The sequence below is a fragment of the Triturus cristatus genome, chromosome 9, assembly GCF_964204655.1.
Source record: "Triturus cristatus chromosome 9, aTriCri1.1, whole genome shotgun sequence".
Classification (NCBI taxonomy): domain Eukaryota; kingdom Metazoa; phylum Chordata; class Amphibia; order Caudata; family Salamandridae; genus Triturus; species Triturus cristatus.
In genome coordinates this window covers 589,714,780-589,740,928 of record NC_140592.1, presented here as the reverse complement: position 1 = coordinate 589,740,928, position 26,149 = coordinate 589,714,780, and the positions used below count along the sequence as shown (strand labels likewise).

At 42.6% G+C, this 26,149-nt stretch overlaps 1 pseudogene; it reads right to left on the bottom strand.

Moving 5' to 3' along the window:
• Positions 1-20,634: 20,634 nt before the first annotated feature.
• Positions 20,635-21,241, bottom strand: LOC146798368 (syncollin pseudogene; annotated as a pseudogene).
• Positions 21,242-26,149: the final 4,908 nt, after the last annotated feature.

Sequence of the window (26,149 nt, the reverse complement as noted above, 5' to 3'; positions counted from 1 at the left end):
TGGCTGCCAAGGCCAGGAACAAAAACCCAGGTACCCCCATCTATCACATAACAGTCTGTTTCTGCAAATGGGGCTCCTGCGTTTTGGTCCTGGACTCGGCGGCCATGTAGGGAAACTTACCAGACCCAGACATTTATGAAAACTAGACACCCGGGGGGAGTTCAGGGAGCTGTGGCTTGTGTGAATCCCCTAACATTTTCCTACCCATAATCCCCTGCAAATCTCAACTTTTGCTAAAAATATCACATTTTCCTCACATTTCTGTGTGAATTCACTGCACTGGCACAAATTTCTTACCACATAGCGTTCCCCTCGGTCTCTCGAGTAACATGATACCTTACTTGTGTGAATGGGCCAAGTGCCTTTAACAGGGAAGGGCCAAACAAAAGTTGTAGAGATTGAGGGGATATCACTGCTAGTTGATAAGAACAATTTGTTTTCATATGTTATTAGGCTGACTCTGCTTTGGGCACCGACACAAGTGAGGTATAATTTTACTCAGGAGACCAAGGGGAACGCTGGGTGGTAGGACATTTGTGCTGTTGTGGTGATCCCATACAGAAATGCAAGGAGAAAGTGACTTATTTTTAGCTAGATTTGAGGTTTGAAGGAGATTCTGGGTAAGAAAACATTGGAGATCCACGTAAGTTAGGCATCCCTGAACTCCCCCTTCTGTCTAGTTTTCAGAAATGTCTGGGTTTGGTAGGTTTGCCAAGATGGCCACCGAACCCCGGACCAACAAATCAGGTGCCTCCCTTGTATTTAAGTCTGAACACGGCTTTCGTCATTGTGTGGAGTGAGACTATGCTCTATTGCAGATGAATGTGTATGTGGGGAGGAGGATCACAATTCTTGCAACCTCTCCCACTTCACTCATAATTCCTGCAGCAAAAAACTGAATAGAGTAATGACAATTTATGACCTGAATCTCAATGTTGACCTAGCAGCCAAAGAGATTTTTAAGCAACCCACATTCACAGGTAGAGGCAAAGGGTCTATGATAGCTTTTATTGCATTGTCCAAATCTTGGGCCAGGGGGGAGTGCATGTTTCAGACCCTGAAAACCCCTATTAGTGACCACAATCTGTTGCCTTTAAGTCTTTGCTTAGGACTGACAGTAGTGACACATAAAGTGGTTGTTAAAGTATTCAAAAAATGGCATTTTAGCCATGCTTATGGATAGTCAGAAGGAGCAATTTGGGATATGCCAAAATGTAGACTAAGACCCCAAGAAGGGATTGGGGGCCTTCAATACAAATTGTAAGAAGATTTCTGAACAGATAACACCACCAAAAGGTACATATGCCCCCAAACCTCACAAATTGTTCAACAAATTATGCTCTGATGCACATAATAACCTTAAAAAAGTAGTTAAAAGCCATCCGAGGGACCAGGTAGCAATTAGTATGTGCAGAAAGCACTACTACAAGGCGATGAAGAGGAAGATCAGAACAGAGGTCTGGGAACAACTTGTTGCTGCATGTGCAAGGAATGAAGCATCGCAATTCTACTGAGTAATAAATGCACCGTTCTTCTCAAATTGGTCTTCCGCCCCACTGACATTTCCAAAAATTCATGGGCTAATTACTTCACCGGCCTCTATGATTAAAAAGATCCAGTTTGTGGGGAGAGTAGTAGTCCAAAGGGCACAGTAAATTTGAAGGATTATGAACAGCTAGTGATCACTGCCAAAGATGTTACATCAGCAGTGAGCAGGTGCTCAGGGGGGAAGGCACCTGTCCCGGACGGAGTCCCTGTAGATATTTTTAAGGAAAACTTAACATTTTGGCCCCCTGTCTTGGCGAGTGTGTTCAGCTGCGAATATGCTCACGGTCCCCCAAAATCCTGGTTTAGGGCGATAATCATTCCAATATTCAAAAAGGGGGACAGGAGTTACCCCCAGTGTTACCGGCCTATTTCTCTTATTGATTCGATGGCCAAGGCATTGGGCAGAATAATAGTGGACCAACTTAGGAATTGGGAAACCGAAAAACAACAACTTATCCCCCACCCAGTATGGCTTCAGACAAGGTATGGGGACATTAAATCAATGATTAAACCTCCATCTAATAATGTGGAAATATGTACTAGTCAAGGAAGGCTATCTCTACTTGACATTTATGGACCTGAGTGGAGCATTCAGTAATGGTATAAGATCAAAACTATGGAACATGCTAGTAGGTAAGGGTGTTAATCCACATATTGTGACCCTTCTTGCCCAGCTTGACTCAAATGTTCAAGGCTGTATCAGATTTGGACCTGGTGGGGAGTGCATCCCTATATTGAGAAGGGGGTCAGATACAGGTGCGTATTCGCACCATTTCTTTTCAGAATTTACATAAATGATCTTGGCGAACAATTGGTGTGTATTGCAGATGATCTGTCGTAGGCAGGAAACAGCCCGATACCCATTCTTATGTATGCAGATGACTGCGTCCTAATGGCAAGGACAGGTCTGGGAGTACAAAAACTCCTAGACACTTTTGTCAAATTTATGTCTGACCTGGGTCTAACAACAAATACATCCAAGTCATATACCATGGTCTGTGGTTGCCCCCAGAGAAGGCTAAAGTGTTTTCAGGTTGGCGGGAACACACTTAAGTATGTAAACTCCTTTAACTATTTGGGGATCCCATTTGACAATAAGATCACCTGGGGGCACCTGAGGAGTGTGAGAGTAACCCAGTACGAACAAGCCACTGCATCCTTGTTCAAAATTGCTGCTAGGTTAGGTTCTATGCCCCTTAAAGCTGCTATTACTATTTATAAAGCAAGACCTGTGCCGATTTTTACCTATGGCACGCAAGTGGGGGGATTCATTGATAACTCCCAATTGCAAATTCGTGAAAATAGATTTCTTTATAGTATATTGTCACTTCCTGATTGTATTCCATCTATTTTAGCCCACAATGAACTGGGTCTTCATTACCTAGGGGACATACTGATGTTGGCACCCTCCCCGCTATCGTTGTCAGTATGGACCAGGCCAGAAGATGCTATGACACAAGCAGTAATGACTGACTGTCTCAAACTGGACAGGGTTTACAAAATCAACTGGCTTACACGTATTATAGTAGATCTCCACCTAATTGGCAGAAGGGATCTGTTTGACAATCCGTCAGCAATCAATCATACCCATAAAATCATGGTAAAAAATGCCTTCTGAAATTGATAGTAGCAAAGAGGTGGGAAGCTGAAATTAGGAAGTCTGTTGAATTGTACCTTCCATTAAGCACAACCCCATCTATTGAGTCATACCTGCATAAAACCTCATGCAATCAAAGGTTTTACCTTATATGATTTAGGCTGGGAATGGCTAATTTTTTTGTATCATATTCCTCAAGTGTATATAATAACAATGATCTTCTGCCTTGCCCATGCAATTCAAAAGCATTGCAGTCACAACTCCTTTCATTCTTTTTTTGTGTGAATTATATAGAGAACAACAAACCCGGATTCTGAAGCCTTTACTGCGAAGCTTAAATTTTCAGAAATATAAAGAGGCACTACAGTATTTGCAGTTGTTGCCGACTAATATATTGTTTCATTCTATTTACAGATTTCTTGTCACTGTCTTCATGCGCAGGAGAAACGTTGGGAAATGAAAGTGTGCAAATGCATAATTCCGAGTTCACCTTCCCTGTTTACGTCTGAATTCCTTTCTTTGTCCACTCTATATTGCCAAAGTACAAAACCTATGTGTTATGTACTGTATCAAGAAGGGACGAAATGGACTGCTCCACCTGTTTTAACAGACTTAGATATCGTAGTTAACCTTTATAATATTTGATGTGCTTTTATATTAAGTTAATTGGTCTTAGCTTTGTTTTCAATGCTCGTATTTTATGTGCATGATTTTATGGTTTGACATAAACCAAATAAATCTTTTTGAACTGAACTGATATATATATATATATATATATATATATATATATATATATATATATATATATATATATATATATAGATGAGATTCGCCACCAACACTAGAGCGGACCACCAAAGATCAGTGCAAATTCCAAATTTTATTACGTGCCAAGCAAGTCTGCCATTACGCGTTTCGACCCCAACTCGGGTCTTGATCACATGGCGCATTGCGTAATCAAACAGTGACTTTTAAAGGGATAGGTGCAGGGATATGACGACACAAAGTCAAAGTGCAAATGCATGGTAACTGAAAAGTTACTTAAAACAGCAAATGTTATTCAATTGTATGTGCAAATTTCACGCATTGAAACACAATCAATAAATAAATGAAATTGTGTATAAAGATATAAATATATAAATATGCTGTTAAATACTAAAACAATTGTTATAAAATAACAATATGTTAAAAGAAAGCAGCAACAGACATGGTGGGTTAAGTGGTTGGTAAAGTACTTCCATAGTTGTAACAGAAAAAGACAGCATAGCAATTAAAATCTAATATGTTGTGCCAATTGGTTCTAAATACAGCTAAAATTGCTTAATCATATTTTGTAAATGCGTCTATCTGTATCTTAGTTAATCACAACCTGCTGTTAATGCGTGAATTCATTTGTGCTGCTTATGCGCTAAACAATCTTGCCCAAGTGGGCCTTCTTGGACTTGTGTCTATCATCTAATGTCCCAATATTAAAATCCCTTTAGTCAATCTTAAATATGTGCAAAAAAGGTGCAAAAAATGAATAACTAAAACAATATGAATTTTTCAAAAAAGGATCAGCCTACATGTTCAAATTTCAATTCCAAGAAATAATCATTATTTACATAGTAAATCATATATACAACCATATATACAAAAAGCCGCTGCTGTAAACATACTTTATAAATGTGAGCCCACATTCAATTATGAAATCCAATTTTATGGAGTACTCAGAGACATGTGTGAAAATTTTCGCTGGCATTCAATCCCAAAGGTTGTTTTGTATCTAATTCTAAGATGTAACGGGTTTCAAGTAAGCGCAATTTGGCTACTCGATTACCTCCACGTTTCAGTGGTAATATAGTATCAATTGCATAATACTGAAGATAAGTGGGATTGCTATTGTGGTTTAGCTCAAAGTGCCTGGCGACTGGGTACGTCTGATCTTTGCAGTTAATTGCTCTTATGTGCTGGAGTATCCTCTTATGGGCCGGAAGTTTGGTACTTCCAATGTATTTGAGCCCACAAGGACACTCCAGCACATAAACCGCAAATTCGGTCTTACAAGTCAACCTCTTATTGATCATAATAGGATGTTGTTTAAATGGACTGCAATATTGGGTTTTGTTGCAGCCAAATTGGCATGCTTTGCACGTAGGACATTTTCTAAAGCCCTTGCACTGTGCCAACCAAGTGTTGGGGGCTACTACTTCTGGGCTGTTCCTTACTAAGGAGCTGCTCATTGACGGTGCTTTTCTAAAAGTCAATGCAGGTTTTGCTGGAACTAACTTGCCAATAACTGGATCCCCTTGTATCAGATTCCAGTTTCGGTAAAAGATTTTCCTAAGTTCCTGATGCTGGTTGTTAAATGTCAAAATAACCCTGGGTTGCAATGAAGTATCTGTCAAGTTGCCCACTAACACCTTAGGTTTGGGGGTGAGTGCCTCTCTTCTAGATAGGTTTTTGACTTTTCTAATGACACTGTCGATAATCTTGTTCGCCTAGCCCCTAGCTAAAAATCTCTGCCTGCAAGCTTCCTGTGCACTCTTACATTCCAGGTCTGTGCTGCAGATTCGTCTAATACGCAGCATCTCACCATATGGGATGCTGCGTATTAGATGATGCGGATGGTGGCTAGTTGCGTGCAGAATCGTGTTACCAGCTGTCGGCTTTCTGAATAGTCTAGTAGCCAAATTTTCTCCATCTACATAGACCTCTACATCTAAGAAACAAACCGACATGGTGCTGATGGTTGATGTAAATTGAAGATTGAAGCAGTTATTCACAGAATCTACAAAGTCTTTGGCACCCAACTCAGTACCCCCCCAAATCAGAAATTGATCATCTATGTATCGCAGATATATAATGGCATGTTCGTCCATAGTTTCTCTGTTCTCTCCCCAGAGGGCCTGCACCTCCCACAGCCCCATATGTAAGCAGGCATAGCTGGGGGAGAAGCAGGCCCCCATCGCAACTCCTCTAATCTGCTGATAAATCTGATTATTGAACAGAAAGAAATTTTGTTCCAAGCATCCCTGTATCATAGCAATTAACATCTTTTTATGCAAAGAGTAGTTCATTGGACGTAGATTCAAGTAGTGTTCCACAGCTTTAAGGCCATCAAGGTGCCTAACAGAGGTATACAGTGATGTTACATCTAAGGTGATTAGGAACATCTCAGGACCCCAGGTCACATGTTCAATTTTCCTTAGGAAATCCGAGGTGTCCTGAACGTAGGATGCCAGGCCCTTGACCCAATCTTGTAAAAAGAAGTCTACGTATTTGGACTTGTTTTCCATTATACTACCGATGGCAGAAATAATGGGCCTTTCGGGTGGTTTGTCACTACGTTTATGGAGTTTCGGTATTCAATAGAGGGTAGGAATAACCGGATGTTCTTTTTTTAAAAATCGATATTCATCGTTGGTTATTAGTCCTGCACTTTTCCAAGCCAATAGTTTATGATAGTGTTCACTCCAAGCCATTCTGACAACATGGATATTGCTTTTTCTATAGCACGTCAGATCCGCCAACTGCTGTGTAGCTTCTTCCATATAAAGTTGTCTTGGCCATAGAACTACATTTCCGCCCTTATCTACCTGCCTCACAATGATGTTGTTGTCGGACTGTAGTTTCTTCATTAGCTGTTTATAACAAACATTTTGCTTGTCTATACTATGGCAAGCTCGGTTGGTTGCAAAATATAGCTTTTTCAGATCTTTGATGACTAGTTCATGATAGGTATATAAATTATCATGTAACATAGTTGGCTGAAAAACAGATTTGGCTTTAAAGGGAGTAGTGCAGGACCCTCTATTGATCAAAGGTTCTTGGTCCATGATGGATGTTTCCTGTTCCTGTTCATTTTGAAGGGACCAAGCATCTTGAAATAGACCGTAGTCTCCAGCTGTCAGCAATGTCGGACTGTCAGTAAGTCCCTCCATGACGGCTGCTGTTTTCCTTTTAGGTCGTAGTAAGTGGAATTTATTGAGTTTCAATATCCTCACAAACTTGAATGTGTCCATACGGACATCCGCATAATTGAAATTGCATGGTGGGCTATATGATAAGCCAAGTCCCAAAATCCGCTTTTCTGCAGGAGTTAGCTGTAGATTAGTGAGATTGACTACTGCTTCGATGTTTGAACCTGTCCCTGCTTGTGGTTTTGAAAACGATTCCATCTGCCACTCGATGGTTTTTTGCCAGCATCTTTGCCTTCTTTTGTGGCATTTTCTTCTTTCGCTGCGTTTGAAGTTGAGTTTTTGGTTACGCTGCCAAGAGTTCCCTGTGGTCTCAGAGTGTCCCTTCTGTCCTGACACAGGCAGTCCACTTCCTGTGCCAGAGACAGTTTGGTAAACCCCAGGGTATGTGCCCTTGAACCGTCGCCTTCTGGTTCGCTTTCGGCAGCCGAACTCAAATCCGAAACTGAGGTAGATGCTATAGTGGCATTACTGGTGTTTCTTTGAAGCGGTCTATTTGCTCTCGCTTTGACTGCGTCATATTTACGGGCAAATGTGAACACTTGCCCGTTTTGATAATCTGCCTCGTCTCTCTCAAATTTAAAAGTTTTGCGCCTCTTGATGATATCTTCATCTTTACTTAAACGGGCCAACATATCTTCTCTCATTTTTGTGGTGTGCTCCGTTTGTTCCAGTTTGCCAATTTCACCTCCAACTCTTCTACTTGGGCTTGTAACTTGGCGCTGTCACTTTCTGCGTATTTAACCAATATTGCCATGAGTTTACTGGACGATTCCAAATTTGTTTCAGCCCATTCAGTGAGCATGGCAGGGTCAGGATTCTCATAGCTTGGGGCTAGAGTGATTCTCAGACCCCTTGGCACTCGCCCAACTTCCAAGTAGCGGGACAGTGATTTATGCTCCCACCACTTGGACTGTTCTGAGCGCATTAACTTTTCAAGTTTTTTAAACATGTCTCTGGCAGTGGGACTTCCTGATGACATAATGCCTGTATGTACAACAGCTGTGGCCCCCCCAGCCGGGGAGTCATTGAACATTGAAGAGGCTGCCTCCTCACGATTGCGCAAAGCGTCGGCAGACATCGTTGCTTAAAAGATGTGGCTCTGGATGACTTGTATGGAAACGGTCGCTAGCCTCATGGAACAGTGTCCTGACTAAGCGCCGTGCACACTCCCCCACTGACGTGTCTGCTCGATCCTACCTTAGCCGAATGCCTGGCACTCCACCCGGTCAGCCGACGCGGGTTACACCGACTTCCGCATGTAAGGCAGGTCAATATGCAGCAATCAGGGGCTCTCGAAGCTTGCTCCTCGCCGGAGTTTCGGTAATCAGTTCTGGGTGACCAGAACCGGCTGCTTCCTGCTGCTGTGCCCAATCAGGGAAGGGGTTATGCTTGTACCGCTGAAGCAACTCGGTACTGTAGATAGACGAGATTCGCCACCAACACTAGTCTCCCACGGACCAAAGGACGAAGAGCGGACCACCAAAGATCAGTGCAAATTCCAAATTTTATTACGTGCCAAGCAAGTCTGCCATTACGCGTTTCGACCCCAACTCGGGTCTTGATCACATGGCGCATTGCGTAATCAAACAGTGACTTTTAAAGGGATATGACGACACAAAGTCAAAGTGCAAATGCATGGTAACTGAAAAGTTACTTAAAGCAGCAAATGTTATTCAATTGTATGTGCAAATTTCACGCATTGAAACACAATCAATAAATAAATGAAATTGTGTCTAAATATATAAATATATAAATATGCTGTTAAATACTAAAACAATTGTTATAAAATCACAATATGTTAAAAGAAAGCAGCAACAGACATGGTTGGTTAAGTGGTTGGTAAAGTACTTCCATAGTTGTAACAGAAAAAGACAACTTAGCAATTAAAATCTAATATGTATATATATATTACCTACTGGCGGTCGCCAGTAGGTAGATATAGTTAGGACCTATTTTCCATAGGAAATCCGCAACATTCTATTTGGAATAACTTTGGCACCGATTGACAAATCTTTGCGAAATTTTCAAAACTTTTGGCCAGCTCCGGTCCGCTCCTATCCTGAAAGTTTCACGCTGATTCGCCAAGCGGGGGCCGAGAAAAAAGGGGGGTCCCAAAACACGTTTTCCCCATGCATTTTCCCATAGGACCTTTAGCCGCAGCTACAGCCTGAACTGCTGAACGGGATTACACCAAATTTGGCAAAGAGGTAGTCCTTAGTTCAGACTCGTGCATTTTGCTTAAATGGTGTAAATCCGTTCAGTAGTTCCTGAGAAAATGACATTTAAAAGTTCATATATATCTATGGCCTCGGAGGATCCGCGTACCCTAAGCGCAGCCTAAGCGCACCCTGCCGTGCACAGGCTGTATTCTAATTGGCTGTCAACACTCCAAATCAGGAAGTGTTGGCAGCCATCTTGTGCCTCGGTAGAACCGAGGCACAAGAAATCAGCAAAAGAAACGTGAAAAACGCAAAGAGGGGGCAGGGTAGAAACACCCTGACCCCCTAGGCCTGGTCAGGGGGTCCCACAAGGACCCCCAGGGCCAAAAAAAGCATTTTTTTTTAAAAAAAAATTGGCGAGATTGGCGCACCAAGCGTGAATTTCGGCCAAAAAAAAAACAAAATGAAGTGCGGGCTTCTTTGGTAATTGGCCCCCGGGGGGTCAAATCCCGGGGGCATTTTCCAAAAAATAGTGTGAGGATGCCAATCCCCCCCACACTGCCCCGGGGACCGCCACCCCCGGGGCTTCTCCAAATGTGGGAGGGGTACCGCGCGGCCCTCCTCCTGGAGCCTTGTCTAGGCCCTGGGGACCGCCACCCCACAGGGCCGGCTCCTGCAGTGTCTCGGGGTGCCCACCCCCGGGACACTGTAGTTTGCAATGACAGGGCGGGAGCCTCAGGGCTCCCACCCTGTCATTGCAAACTGCTTTCCTATTTGGAAGAGAGAGCAGGAAACCTGCTCTCTCTTCCAAATAGGAAAGCAGATTGCTTTTCCAAAGGGGGAGAAGCATGTTAGCTGCTCCCCATGTGGAAAAGCAATGCCGGCTCCCGCAGGACGCGGGGTGCCGGCTGGGACCGTGAGGGGATTGGGGACCCCCCCACGGCCCCCAACGAAGAGGGCCAGCCCCGGGTGATGGGGTCGCCGGGGCTAGTAGTGGCCCGGGAGGGGGGCCGCGCGGTCCCCCTCCTCAAAAAAAAACAACAACAAAAAAAAACTGCCCCGGGGGATGGGGTCCCCGGGCCATAAGTGGCCACAGGAGGGGGCCAAAGGCAGCCCCCCTCCAAAATATTTTTTTTTTTTTAAAAAGGGCCATGCCCTGGGGGATGAGGTCCCCGGGGCAAATTATGGCCTCGGGAGGGGGGCCACGCGACCCCTTCCCGATTTTTATATTTTTGTTAACAAAATTGGGGCAGGCCCTGGGGGATGGGGTCCCCAGGGCCAATAAATTAGAAAATTAAGGGGGGCTACACAGCCCCCCGTCTTTAAAAAAATAAATATAAAAAACGGGTTCGGGCCGGAGGCCATGCACGCCCCCTCCTTGCACCACTCTGCAAACGCGCCCCCTGGCGCGTTTGCAGAGGGGGAACTAATTCTCCTTGAATACTGAGGTGTAATGAGGCCACACCCCTTTTTACACCTCTCTGCAACGCAGCTCCGTGGCGCATACTGGTGGTACCTGGTGAGCTAGTTGGCTGCCAGGGGACCTCAGGATTCAAGGGGACTTAATCCCCCAACTTAAAACACGCCATGGGGCGCGTTTGCACAGTGGTGAAGGTAGGGGGCGGGGCCTGAGGCGAGATGTGTGCAAGCACGCCATGTGGCATGTTTTAAGTTGAGGAATTCATTCCTCTTCAATCCAGAGGTCCCCTAGGGGCCAACTAGCCCACCAGGTACCTCCACTAAGCGCCACGGAGCTGCGTTGCAGAGTGTTGTAAAAAGGGGTGTGGCCTCTAAACACCTGTTTGCAACGCAGCTCCCTGGCGCATACTGGAAGTACCTGGTGGGCTAGTTGGCCCCCAGGGGACCGCAGGATTGAAGAGGAATTAATTCCCCTACTTAAAACGCGCCACAGGGCGTGTTTGCACACGTCACCTCAGGCCCCGCCCCCTTCCTTCACCATTGTACAAATATTCCTCTAAAATCAGCCGAACTACGAATTCCGATTTACTCACCTGTTATCAGGAGAGAACCCAGTGCTGCATCTTTTAGCCCAGCACTGACCCTGAAAAGTAATTCTAAGCGTACTTACCAGTAACTTGTATTTCCGTCCATAGGAATCCACTGTGTGGTTTTCAGCAGAAAAGCTTCTGTGTCTATTTTCACAAACTAAAAATATTCCTAAAAAATCGTCTGTATGACCTAAACACATTCTTTCAACTGTTTACAGGAGATGCACCAGTGCTGGATCCAGGATCCACTTCTGAGTAAGAAAAACTAACGATAACACTACTTACCTGCTAAGTGAATTTTCTGCCATAGGATCACATTGGTGATTCTATGTGAAAAAACATCTGTCAACTTTTAAAATACAATAATATTCCTTAAAAATCACTACTGTAATCAAACGCTTTTACTCAACTGTTTACAGGAGATGTCCAAGGACTGAATCTAGGATCCAGTCCTGTGGTTAGATAAGTAATCCATAAAGTAACTAATTGCATTTGACTAGAAATTTACATTGAGCTCAATGTTGCATTGTGTTTGAAATTGTGTTGCCCATTGCAACAACTGTAACTACTGTACTTAAAATTCTATTGCCTATTTTCAAAGCATTTAAACTAAAGTAATTCATTCTGAGAAAGTATATTTTGTATTGTAATGTACAATGTAATTATAATGTAATTAAAAAAATAAAATATCTAAAAATAAATAGTTTAAAAAATGTAGTAAATCAGTATCAAAAAAATCAGTATAACAATTAATACATTGAAAATTGTCATTTACAAAACCTTTGAAATTCACTGAAAAAACCATAGGTTTCAGGCCTGATATAGTTGGACATTAGCATTTAAAAAACCTTTGAAATTCACTGAAAAAACCATAGGTTTCAGGCTTGATATCGTTAGGAATTAGCATGTAAAAAAACTTTGAAATTCACTGAAAAAACCATAGGTTTCAGGCCTGATATAGTTAGGAACTAGCATTTAAAAAACCTTAGAAATTCACTGAAAAAACCATAGGTTTTAGGGGTGTTATAGTTAGCTGGACATTTCACTCATACAAAACCATTGAAATTCCTCCGATATAGTTAGTTGTACTAACTACATCTCGCGCGCCCGCAATCCACTGCTGATGATGTCACATATTACATCATTCATGACATGGTCAGTGACTTCACTGATGACATCTCAAATGACATCACTTTGGGTGTGAGTGTTTGATTGGTTCTGATGCTCCGTCCATCACCACCCCCTTTTGTATCACTTAAAACCAACCAAAAATTATTTAGGGAGGCTATACAAATTGATAAACGGCACCATCTAGGCCAATTTTGGTGTAAACTTCTATGGGAGAGCAAAAACTCCAACTCTAGAAGATTCTGGGCATTAATTAACTGCCAAAACTCCAGCTTTTCTAGATTTGGGTCAGCAAACATTGCAGAAGCTGATTGGTTCGCCTATTTGATAGACCATTTTAGGGCCTCTGAGGTATTAGAGACTACAGTTTCATGGGCTTCTAACCCAACATTAACAAACTCACATTTGATCTGCAGCAAGCCCACGGACTGTTTGGACCCACGCAGTGAACATCTTCAGGTCAGCCAAGAAAGGGTTACCAAAGTCCTATCAAAAGCAAGAACAGACGGCGCTCCGGGTCCAAAAGGCCTCCCACAGCCCTTGTTTAAATCAAATATTGACCAATGGTCAAGATACTTAAATAATCTTTTCAACTTCATGTGGACAAGTTCAACTATACCGGATTCATGGCGAGGGGCTATAATCCACCCGATCTACAAGTCTGGCTCTCATGCCTCGCCAACCAACTATAGATTAATTGACCTATTAGACATCGAGGCCAAGTTTTATGCTGGAATCCTATTGGAAGAGCTGAGATCTTGGGCCGAGCAGAACAACTTGATTCCAATGAATCAAACTGGCTTTTCCGCTAACTCCAGCACAATGACTAACTTACTGACACTGTCCATAATCGTTGACAAAGCATTAGTTACTTCTAGGGTGGTCTTTTGCTGCTTTGTAGATTTTAAAGCCGCATTCGATCGGGTACCAAGGGCTGCCCTTTGGGTAAAGTTGAAAAAATGGGGGATCCCAGCCAAACTTTTGGATGCTATCATCCAATTGCACTCGGGCACATGGGTGCAAGTGAAGTTGGGGACCGGCACACATCTCTCTCGGATAATTATGACATCCAGAGGAGTTAAACAGGGATGTGTGCTGGCCCCCCTCCTTTTTAACTTGTTCATAGCGGACCTGCCTTCTTCCCTTGAAGAAACAAACAGCCACCCTCCCAAGATGGGAGGTGTATCAATAAGTAATCTTTTATATGCCGATGACCTGGCCCTTTTCAGTCTGACACGGGTAGGGCTTCAAAGGCTACTAAATAAACTAGATATATATACCACCACGAATAGTCTAGAGGTTAATCTAAAGAAAACCCTAGTGGTTATCTTTGGTAGAAAACGTTACAGCGGAGGTGGATGGCTGTATAACAACATGAGTCTCACAATAGGCAACGGATATAAATATCTAGGGGTCAACTTTGACTCCAGGGGTAACTTCAATAAACAGCGTAAGGCCATTTCAGTAAAAGCCATGAATCTACAGGTGAATTTCTGCAAGCTTTCAAGATCTTTGTCCGGCCCAAGTCTATCTCCACTACTGGAAGTTATGAGAGCAAAAATTGGGCCGGTATTGACATACGGTGTTGAGATTTTTAGGGGGAAACTAAACTCCACTTTTAACCAACATGTGACCAAAATCTATAAAAAAAACTCTTCATCTGCCCAAAACTGCCTCTGCTGCTCAGATTAGACTTGAATTGGGCCTATTAAACTATGAAATCTCTGGCACAGGATTGCATTTAAATTTGTGCCATAAACTGAGACAAGCAAACACAGGCTCATTGGAGTCTTTAATTTGGCTGGACATCTCCCAGAAAAACCCATGCGACTCTTATAGCCGTTTCTTTAAGGATTCGATCCTAGAACTGTCTGCGTGCGCCCTATGGGACCTTAACCCTAGTAGGTTAGAATTTAAAACTAGCATTAAGAAATGTATTCGGATAAGGTCCCTGATTATTGATAAAGCCCACTTTGCCAAACGCAGACATGCATGGGCTACAATGAGCTCGTATGGTCGGTTATTCCCTGCCTCCTACCTATCCTGCACTTACTCCTGGCACCTAAAACTTAGTTTTATGGCTGTCAGACTGGGCGACTGGCAATTTTTAAAGGACATGCCCACCTGGCGCCGTTTGTCAGAGGATGTAATGTGCAGAGGGTGCGGCATGACCCCTGAAACCCTGGTTCACATAGTATGCCTTTGTCCCACTTTTATGTCACTACGTAGACGTAAATTGAAAACGGAGTGGAACAGGCTGGGAATCCGGTCGTGCAGACAAGCAATTATTGCAGCATTAATGCCAGAAAATACAGCTCTAAATATTGCTTTTACAATCTTTATACGACATGCATACCGCACCCTCAGGCTGTAACGGGAAGGGTTTGTCATCATGCCCTCTTTTAGGAGCTATCCCTTACCACATTGCAATTTTTTTAATGCTGCTAAAATTGATCTTATTTGACTGCTCTCCTGTATATTCTGCTGCTACTCTACGAAACATTGGATTGCAGTTATGGCTGATTGTTAATACCTGAAATCGAATGTATTTTAATTGTCATTGTCATTGTTATTTGCATATTCTGCTCTTTTATCATTAATTCACCAGTGTAGTTTTTTAATGTAATTTGAAGTTTTTAAGAATTAGTGATCTTATGTTATGGTTCTTTTTATAATGTGCATCACTCCTGTAACTATGAGGTGTTCTTTTAAGGATATTTTTTATATCCAAATAAAGTATAATAATAATAATGACATCACTGATGACATCATCCACGTGACAATCAGATACACCTCATCATACACTAGTATAACCTTTCATCACTCACTGTAAAATACAGAGTGCCATATTTGAATCCATTGACACACCAATACAAGTTTCTAAACACCCACTCAGTGATTCCTAGATCTATACACACATCTAATCACTTACCTATACTCATACATGCTGTCAAAGATCAATAGAACACTATCAACTATACTTATACACCTATATCGACATTACACACCAGCACACATCCTAATCACTTATGAAGTCATCCTACTCACTTATGCAAACAATGGATCATACTTACATTTACTTAGCTACACACTTATACAAACACCACTTCATTGATTCATATAGATAGTAACTCATACTTAGTGTGTTATAAAATCACTATTACAAGTATACAGTTATCCATACAGTCACTCATACAATCACTGAGTCTTATGTATACTTATTTATATACAACAACTGACACATACACTGGCTTTTATTTTTCTAGTTTGTTGGACATGTACCATTGAGACATATATTTGCTCATCACCACACCCATAAAGATATTCACTCACCCAAACAACTGTTATAACATGTAGTTTTAACTTCAGATACCTACTGAATCAACTATTCACACATCTTTGGGCAGTCAAACCCCCCCACCGAACCACACACACATTCACTCTCCCATACAAATACTCAGTTAACTATTCAATAACTAATATAGACTTTCACATAGCTAGTAACCAACTGGAGAAGTAGTTTACACAACAACTGACAAAGTGATACAGATATTCACACAGTTTAGTCACTATCCAATATATTTAGTGAGACACTATAAATTAGTCAAGTAAACAGTCAATCACACTGCTACTAAATCCTCCATCCAGCTATTTATATTTATATATCCACTCATTCTTTAATGCAAATTGCTATATATATAATACATATTTAAATAACAAACCAAACCACATTCACTGGATGATGTTATCAGTGATGTCATCAGTGATGTCATTTGAGATGTCATCAATGATGTCACTGACCATGTCATGAATGATGTAATATGTGACATCATCAGCAGTGGATTGCGGGCGTGCGAGATGTAGTTAGTACAACTAACTATATCGGAGGAATTTCAATGGTTTTGTACGAGTGAAATGTCCAGCTAACTATAACACCCCTAAAACCTATGGTTTTTTCAGTGAATATATATATCATGTGACCAAGGCCCCTAGAGGGCTGAAACGCGTAATGGCGGCGGTGCTGGGCACAAAATAAATTTTCAAGCACTTAACCTAGGTTCGCTTCGTCCTTTCTGACATTGGAATAGTAGGACGAGTTCTGGACATATATATATATATATATATATACACATATATAAATATTTATTACCTACTGGCCCTTCTCCCTATTTCAAAAAGGCCTGGCCCCGGGGTATAGGGTCCCCGGGCTGAAATTGCCCAGGGAATGAGGGCTACACCGCGCCCCTTCCCTAAAAATATATATTTTTTTAAACGCCCGGCAACTTGCCAGAGGCACCGCCCCCTTTCTCCACCACTCTGCAAACGCACCTCCTGGTGTGCTGCTGGTTGGGGAGGAAGTTCCCTTGGCTCCAGAGGGTCCTTGGGGGCTAACTACCCCTCCTGTTACCTCCAGTAAGTCCCACACAGCAGGATTGCTGAGAGGATGTCGGAGGCCACCACATTGCAAACGCTCCTCATGGCACACTGCTGGTTGGGGATGAAGTCCCCTTGGATCTTGTGGGTCATTGGGAGCCAACAAGGCCTCCTGTTACCTTCAGTAAGTCCCAAACAGCGGGATTGTTGAGAGGACTTCCGAGGCTACGCTGCCTTTCTCCACCAATCTGCAAACGCGCCTCACGGCGCAATACTGGTTGAGGGAAGTCCTTTTGGATGCGGAGCAAACTATAACTTATGCCACGCAATGCACTGCTTATGACCTCACATATTACATCACTCATGAAATGGTCAGTGACATCACTGATGGCATCTCAAATGACAACACTGATGACATCACTGATGACATCATCCAGTGAGTATTAGTATTTTCTAAGAGCTTATGATTGTTAAACATATATACTAACCTACTACAAAAGTTAGATTACTATACTAGGTGCACTACTACTGAGTGATACTGCTTCTAACATATTATGTGAGTGGCTATGTGACTGTATGTATCCTTGTGTGTATGGGTGTGTGAGTGGCTGTGTGGGTGTATAAATGGATGTGTGTGTAGCTGTGTGGGTGAGTGAGATGCTGTGTGAGTGGCTGTATTGGTGAGTGAGTGGGTGTATCAGTGGCTTTATGGATGGGTGAGTGGTGGCGTGACTGGCTCTATGGGTGGGTAAAGGGGTGAGTGAGTGGGTGTCTGAATGGCTGTATGGTTAATGTTAGTGACTGGGCGTGTAAGTGGCTGTGTGGGTGAGTGAGGGGCTTTTTCAGTGGGTGTTTGGTTAACGTAGTTGGTGTGTGAATGGCTGTATGGGTGAGTGAGCAGATGTGTGAGTGCTTATATTGATGTGGGAATAGGTATTAAGTGATTGTGTGGGTGTGTGAGTGCTTGTATGGGTGTGCGAGTGGCTGTGTTGAAAGGCTGTATGGGTGAGTAAGTGGGTGTGTGAGTGACTATGTGGGTAAATACGTAGGTGTGTGAGTAACTGTATTAGTGAGTGCATGGCTATGTAAGTGGCTGTACAGGTGAGTGTCTGGTTGTATGGGTGAGTGAATGGTTGTGTGAGTGGCTGTACGAGTGAGTGAGTGGGTGTGTGAGTGCCTCTGTGGAAGAGCGAGTGGGTATGTGAGTACTGGTATGGGTCTGTGAATGGTTATGTGAGTTGTTGTATGAGTGTGTGAGTGGGCATACAAGAGGTTGGTTCTGTGGATGATGTCATCATTGTTGTCACTGACCATGTCATGAGTAACGTAATATGTGAGGTCATAAGCAGTGCACCGCGGGCGTAATTTATAGTTAGCTCAGGTAACTATAACGTCTGAATTTCACTGGTTTTGTACAAGGGAAGGGTGAGCCTAACTATAACTTCTCTGTAACCATTGTTTTTTTCAGTGAATATATCACCGAGGTACATATATGTGGAGTTAGGTACAGAAAATCTAGACTTACTTACCTATTGCCATTTTTTTGGGGATATTTTATCCTTGATATTGTGTCCCATTGATACTCTGGTGTCGATATTCAGGTGTGCACCATTTCTAACCTCCAAGAAGTCTTAAACATGGCTGTTAGCTTGTTTAACAGCTGTGCTAGATTTGACAACGCTTCAGAAGCCTGCAAGGCTCTCTTGTAACTCAGCAAAGTGAGTTTAAGGCCCTCAGCTATGCACACAATGCCTTTTATGACATTGATCAAAGCACCATTAGGGACAGGTTGGCTATATGGGTTCCAAAGGTGCTCTGTGATCAGGTTTGTAATGTCAACTGGTAGTACTAAGCGTTAAATGTGTTAGATGAGAGGAATGGCTGGAGCCTTTTGAAGCTGCCCTTCATTGGGAACCACTTCCCATTTTGGAAAGCACTCACGAGGTATCGATTTTGATAATTATTTTTAGTTTCTGCTCCTTGTTCGATTTGGGGGTTACAGTCCTAGCTCCATTAAGTCTTGGACCATAAGTTGTGCTTCACAAATCATTTTGCTCACCCACTTACTGAGCAGATTTGTCAATCATTAGGACTGCTGTCATGGAAAGGTGAAACTGCACGAATGGCTTAAATCTGCTCTCATGGATGCATGGCCTTGTACAGCGCTCCACTGCCTTTCGACTAGGCTTGTGTTATACACATATCACAAACATACTCATACATACATGACATAGCTACCTACCCAAAAACTTGACAATCCTGACTGTACTAGGTTTGGGCTCAACACCCATTTGGTTTGTCGGTCATGCATAGTGTGACACGCAAAGGATTCGAATTTCTGAGGGCCTTACAGGATAGGGTTGGAGCATTGATCCAAGTTTTATGTAGGAGTTCAATTAGGTTGCCACAAAAGAAGAGGTATCCTTAGCCTGTGTTTCCATAAGACGGCACCTGGATGGTAATTAAAAACTTAGACTGATACAGAGGTATTAAATGAAGAGGTTGGCCTCAAGAAAGAATTGTTCTCACCTTCCCAAAAGATTCATTTGGCAAAGTAGCAGGTTTGCCAGAGTGAAAAGCTAAAATACAATGGGGCAGACTTACAAGCCCCTTGCGCCACTTTTGCGTAATTTTTAACATGGGAAAAGTGATGTAAAGGTGGCGCAAGGGGCTTGTAAATAAGCCCCAATGCATCTAAGCACCAGTGCAAGTCGTAAATGACTTTTCTTTGGGGCTCAAAGAGTGAGCGTTGTGATTCTTTGTAAATCGTAATGAAAAGCAGGAGGCACTTTTCCAGGGCAGAGATGGAGGGCGCAGCGCGCACACCTCATGAATATTAAAGAGGCATGATTTCTGCAAGGGCTTGAGAGTGGCCTTTTTCTGCTGTGCTGCATTGGTTCAATATGCACAGTTCATAGATTTAGCAATGTGATATTGCAGAAGCTGTGCAAGGACAGCACTGTGAGGTGGCCAATAATACACCCATCACCCCTCCCCACTGGGTGGCGCAGCATGCGTGACATAGACACTAATGCAAGAAAGGAGAATGGGCGTTCCTCTGATTGACCCAATCCCCCCCTTTGTTATTTAGTAAAAGACAACCATAATCGGGGTGCTTTCGTTCCCACTCACTGAGTGACCTTGCAGTCACTACACCCGCTGCACTGATCAGAGTGGTGTCCATGTCCCCTCCCCACCTCCCCCTATGTTTCAGAATTTATTTAAACATTTTTTAAACTTAGATTTAGGGATTGAAGTGGCTTAGTGGAATCAGTCAGCTATGGGCACATATTCCAAGTATGCAATTACAACAGCCTTCTGCCAACTCGAGAGCCCCCTGATACAGTTAAAGCATTTCGTTTAGGACAATTTATAAATGAGGTAGACATGAAAAGGGGAAATCCAGGTAAATATCCGACTGGAGTGAAAGGAACAGAAGATGCATTCATGTGCTAAGCCAAACCACCTCAAAATGCTGAACATCTATGATTAGGGCACGCATATTATGAGGGTGGGGAAAATAAAATGATGCAATCTGGGGATTCGTGAACAAAGGGATACAAAATATAAGGGATTTCTGTGTTTTAATTCATCCTAGCGAAGTACAGCATGAGACAGTGAGGAGACAGTTTATTAAGTGCACTGTCTGCATGTTCATTTTATGTTAGCTGAGGCACCTACAGTCAGTCACCCTATAAGTGAAGAAAAGAGAGCTATTTTTCTACATCGAAAAAGAGTACCCATTACAACCAAAAAACTGCACAAAATAAAAGGATAAGGGGGTACCTAAACAGAGCATGCTATTGAGACCAGAGTACAACTCCAAAATTGTTCCCATCACACACAGGAATCCAATATTTGTTTTAATCTTTTATTTTTAATTTTTCAGCGTTGCTAGCACTGTAAGCAGGTATCACTTGAAATACAATCATCCAGCGTTATATACAGGATGGAAAACAAGACATATTGTCCAGTTAAAGATGGCGCTCTTAGTTACAGGTGCAGTAGTAGGAAGAGATTACATTGTTCCAGTTGCCAAAAAGGCCCCTCTTGATGTCTTTCAGCTGGTAGACGATTCCAGAGGAAAACTTCCGATTGTCTCCCGACTTTGGGAAGTTGCTCCAGACCCTGAGTTCGCACCGGGAGGCCACCACCAGAGAGGAGACTTTGTCGTTCCAGGCGAGGGGGACGAAGGGAACGTCGTCGCCATTCTTTGCGTCCAGGTATTTGCCCCCACATGATTGATCGAAGACGTAGTTGCTGTCTTCAAACAGTCGGGCGCAGATCTTGGTCCCGCTTTCATCCTTCAGCTCGTTTGGCGCAGGGCACTGGGCGGCCATGACACCGATGAAGATCTGGAGGACCAACAGCTCCAGGAGAAGCCTCATCTTGAACTTCAGAGTCAAAGGCGTGGAGGACACTTCAATGAACACTGAGTGTCTCTGACAATGCTGTCTTATGTGACAGGAAGGCCTGGGTTTATATGCAGCGGGAAGGACTGCCTCTCACCAATCATGACACTTCTTGTTTAAAAAAAGAAGAAAATCAATAACCTTTACCTTGCGCGCATCTAAAGTATGTTTGATGTTAGTTTCACATATGGGAACCACAAACCTGTGGCCGAGCTGTAGAATAAACAAACTGAAATAGTCTGTAGGAAACCAAGAAGTCACCACCTGTCTATCTGTACTTTTCAAGGTTACAGGCAACCTTGCAGCCCTGTTCTTGGACCCATTCCCTTTTTATGCTGAAGTCAACCCTCACGTTTAAAAGTTGGGGCCTTTTGTATTTAAACTGGTATCCCTTTGGTAAAATTGTATTCAAGTTATTTGTTTAATCGGAAATCCTTTAAATATAATGCTGTGTCGGATTTGACAAAAAATAGTGTGAGGTACCATTTTGTTTGAATAGAAAAAAACACAATGGTTTTTTGATTAAATATTTTTATAAAATTGTTGTCAGAGCCTTTCCTGAGGGGATGAAAATATAACGATAATTTAATGAGTACATTTACTTTTTTTTCAAGAATTGTGCAAACAAGCCGTATCATTTTTAACAAGGTTTACATGTTCTGTTGAAGGTAAAGAAAAGCTAGGGTCAAATCAGAATACTAACTACCTATGATATGTTCCATCATTGTTATCTGAAATTAAATTATTGGTGTATTCGGTGTCAAATTCAACTGAGTTGCACAAGAGAGCAAATTAAAGGCAGGTTGTTCCAGAAACCACAGATTAGAGTTAAGTAAATGTATTGCAACCTTTAATATCGGGCAGTTTATAAATATATATATATATACACACATATATATACACACACACACACATACACACGCAAGCACACACACATATATATATGTATTTAGGTAGCGCATGTGCACCTAGAGCTTGATGCAGGGAGGTCCAGGCTGAACTTCTAAGGGATTTGTTCTGAAGTGCTAATAATACTGGAGGGTAATACCACAGCGGGTAAATTATTTAGATACCTTAGGGTGCAGATTTTACTGGGCGCAGTACAACTCTTTCTGCGCCCCAGAATAGGTGCTAATAACTTATTACAATTGAGAAGCTATGTCAATTGCTTATTATTGATGACAAGAGACATCACAGGTTGCCTTTAATAAGAATATTAGAAATGGGCATTAATACAGGGATAGTAGGTTTACGCATTACATGGAACTGGTCATGTGTGTGCCTTCATCAATGATAAACATTCGCAGCAGTCACGTTGAATAGTGTGTTTGAAAGCAGGGTTTTTGGTCTCTGTTTAGCCTGTGGGTATAAGTAGGAGAGTATGACCTCTTCCGACAACTCTGTTGTGTGATAACACATGTTGTGGTGTGAGGCCTGTTAGGGATCACAAACAATGACCTGCAGTATGGACAGAAAAAGATCAAAAAGTCAGTTTTTGAAGGTTTTACTCGCAGTGTGATCAATACCCATTCTATGTCATGTTTGGCATTTTTTCAAACTACAAGGCTATGCAGGTTTTCTGTTGAAAACCAAAGCTGTTACACTCTGCAAAGTGATTAGGAAAGTTACATGCTTTGCCGGTGGCCAGACAGATAATCATGTACAGGGACTGGCTGTTGAGTGGAATGTTGTGGGAGGCCTGGCATTTTATTGGGCACCAACGCCTATTATATATGGGATAAAGTACCGCCTGTAATACATAATTAGGGTATTGAAAATCGCAGTGGCGCTCCATGACCCAAAAGAGAAGTGAGGCAAAGGCCAAGTTACTTTATAAGGTTATGGAACTCCGAGGTGACTTGTGATATCCTTATTATGTACGACAGGGGGTGCTTTATTCCTTGTAATACATGGCCACACCATCACCTTTCCCACAAACTACATAAATCCTTGTTACATAGCTCTTTCATATGAAAGACAGAGCATGTTTGCAAACATGAAGAATAAAAATAGACTTGCTAGTGCAAAATGAAACACATCAAAAAAGCTGTTAGCTATTTGTTGCAAAAAGATATTAGAATCAGTTTAATACAAGTCAGTTAAAAAAAAGGGGGGCACTAGCTCAAAATGAGTAAAAGCATGCAGAAAGATGTTAACATTTCTACAATTACCCAAGTAGTACAACAAATAAAATGTTGCTATGTATATCTCTTTCCTGCTTGTCACTATACAGCTAGAAAAACAGCAGAAGAAAGAAAAGCAATATTTTGCATTGTTCCTTAACAGCTGCTTTCAATATGCTCCATGACCTGACCTGCCTTTCCCCTTAGCAGCTGGCTCTGGCAGAAGGCAGTGTTACGTCAGAACGCAACCTTAATAAGTTATTACACTTAAGTTCTGATGTAATTTCTTTATAATAGGCGACTGGGTGTGGCACAAGTCATCTATTATAAAGAAATTAGAGACTGTTTTTTAAACAGGAATTACAGAATCCATATATTATAGTTTATTCCATTTCTAGGTGTCATTTTGCAATTTTGTGATTGTATCATATCTTGTGTGTCAGCAATGCTTTCCTGCCTAGCCATGCTTACTTGCTGTTATGGGAGATGATTTCTCTTTATCAGGGTTGAACCTGTGAGAACATGGGCTAGCACATGAGTCTCCCTTGCAAGACACTATTGTTTACAAAAAGGGCTGGGAGTGGCCCATTACTTACCGTTTGTGCGCTTCATCATCAGGGCCGGCTTTAGCGCTGGTAGTGCTCGGTGAGACAATCAGTTTTGGTCCCCCCCACATGACCTCCTGCTTGGATTCCCTGACTACCACTGGGTAAAAGTGCCCCTTATGTCTCCATAGCCCTTCTCTCACATACATTTCATTTATTTTAAGCACTGGTAAAGGCAGGCTTTACTATTAAGAATGTATATCTACCCAAACTAATCCTTTTTAGCAACATTAGGAATAGTTAATGAAAGATTGAGAAAAAAACATAACGTCTTAACTATTTTATGCAGTATGCATGCAGCTCTTTGATGACAGTCTGTAACAGTCACTGTTGTATTTTTGAGCTGCATATTATGTACTGCAGTAACACAAGAATTTCTATGAAAAAAGCAGTAATCCAATCAGCTATCCATACAAAATACAGATTAGTGATCTGCGCTGTACGTGTTCTTTGCAGCAGGCATCGTAACCCTCAGTGCTACTTATGCCACTAGACAAAACTCTGATCCCCGTCTCTAACAGGAACATTAATCACAAGAGTTTTCTTGACATGTTTATTGCTGCTTGAAAGCTGGGTGCATAAGGAACTCTGCAGAAAGTGTTTTGAAAACGTAAGTTATTGCTAAGCACAGGGCCCCTTAACCAGGTCAGCGCCCAGTGCAGCCGCACAAGTCGTATTGCCCTAAAGCCAGCCCTCTTCAGCTTCACTTTTCTTTTGTTATGTTATGTTAAAAGCATTTTTTAAGCGCACGTACACCAACGGTTTCATAGCCTCAAGTGAGGATCAAGGCAGTGACAGAGAGATCGCTTAATCAGAGAATGCTTGGATGAACAACCAGGTCTTTAACTGTTTTCTGAACTGGGCTAAAGAAGTCAAAGCCCTTATCTCAACCGGGAGAGAGTTCCAAAATTGCGGGGAAAGGACTGAGAACCTTAATCCGCCGTACTTATTCCGTTTGGCTGATGGGATTTTAAACAAGTTCTAGTGGGAGGATCTAAGGTCACGAGAGGGAATGTGACGGTGAAGACGAGCCGTGATGAAAACCGGACCGTTACAATGTAGTGCTTTAAAAATGGTGCAACCCATCTTAAACGCACAGCGCTTAATCACTGGAAGCCAGTGAAGGCTTTTCATAAGTGGGCTGACATGGTGCCATTTAGGCTGATGAAAGATCAGCCTGGCCGCCTGGTTCTGAACCAGTTGTTGGCGCCTCAGTTGGTATGCCAGAATGCCAACATACAATGAGTTGGCATAATCCAGGCGAGAGATCACTAAAGCTAGAGTGACCAGAATCATAGCTTCCCTGCTCAAGAATCTACTGATCTTCTTGATTCTGCGCAGCTGAAAGAAGCCAGCCGAGACGACTGAGCTGATCTGGGCCTTCATGGACAAATCATTGCTGATAATAATCCCCAAGGTTTTAGAGGAGACAGCTGGCACAGGGGGATTGCCCAATTTAGAGGGCCAGAAGTTGGAATGCCATGGATTTGCTAACCCACCCGTAAGAATCAGCTCAGTTTTCTCCGGGTTCAGCTTCAACTGGTTGCTGTTCATCCAGTCACTTATGAAAACCATAGTGGCTTGAACATTAGACTCTGATGAAACAGAGGAGTCAATATTGAATACCAGTTGAAGATCGTCTGGATAGTTGGAAAATCCAACATTCCTTTCTCTCAAAGAACGAATCAGAGGAAGAAGGTAGAGATTAAAAAGGAGCGGAGAGAGAGAGGAGCCCTGAGGAATCCCACAGGTAATATCTCTTTTATTAGATGAAAAATTAGCGAGGCGCACCACTTGGGACCGATTACTCAGAAAGGAGGAAAACCACTTTAGTGCCAGACCCTGAATTCGGGCATTACTGACACGGTCGATCAAGATACCTTGATCGACCGTGTCAAAAGCTGCTGAGAGATCCAAGAGAATCAGGGCCTGGGTAGTGCCTATGTCCGCTTCCTCTCTGAGCACGTCCATGACAGTAAGAATGACCGACTCAGTCGAGTGGGCGGGTCTGAATCCGGCCTGATGGGCATCCAAAACCTGGAAATGTTCAACAAAGGAACTGAGGCAGTTAGCTACATCAGCCTCTAAAACTTGTCCCAGGTAGGGCAGCAAGGAAACAGGACGATAATTACTAAAAGCCGACGGATCGGCACCCGGTTTCTTCAGGATTGGGATAATTTCTGCCCTTTTAAAAGAGTCGGAAACAATGCCATGCTCAAGCAAATTGTTCAG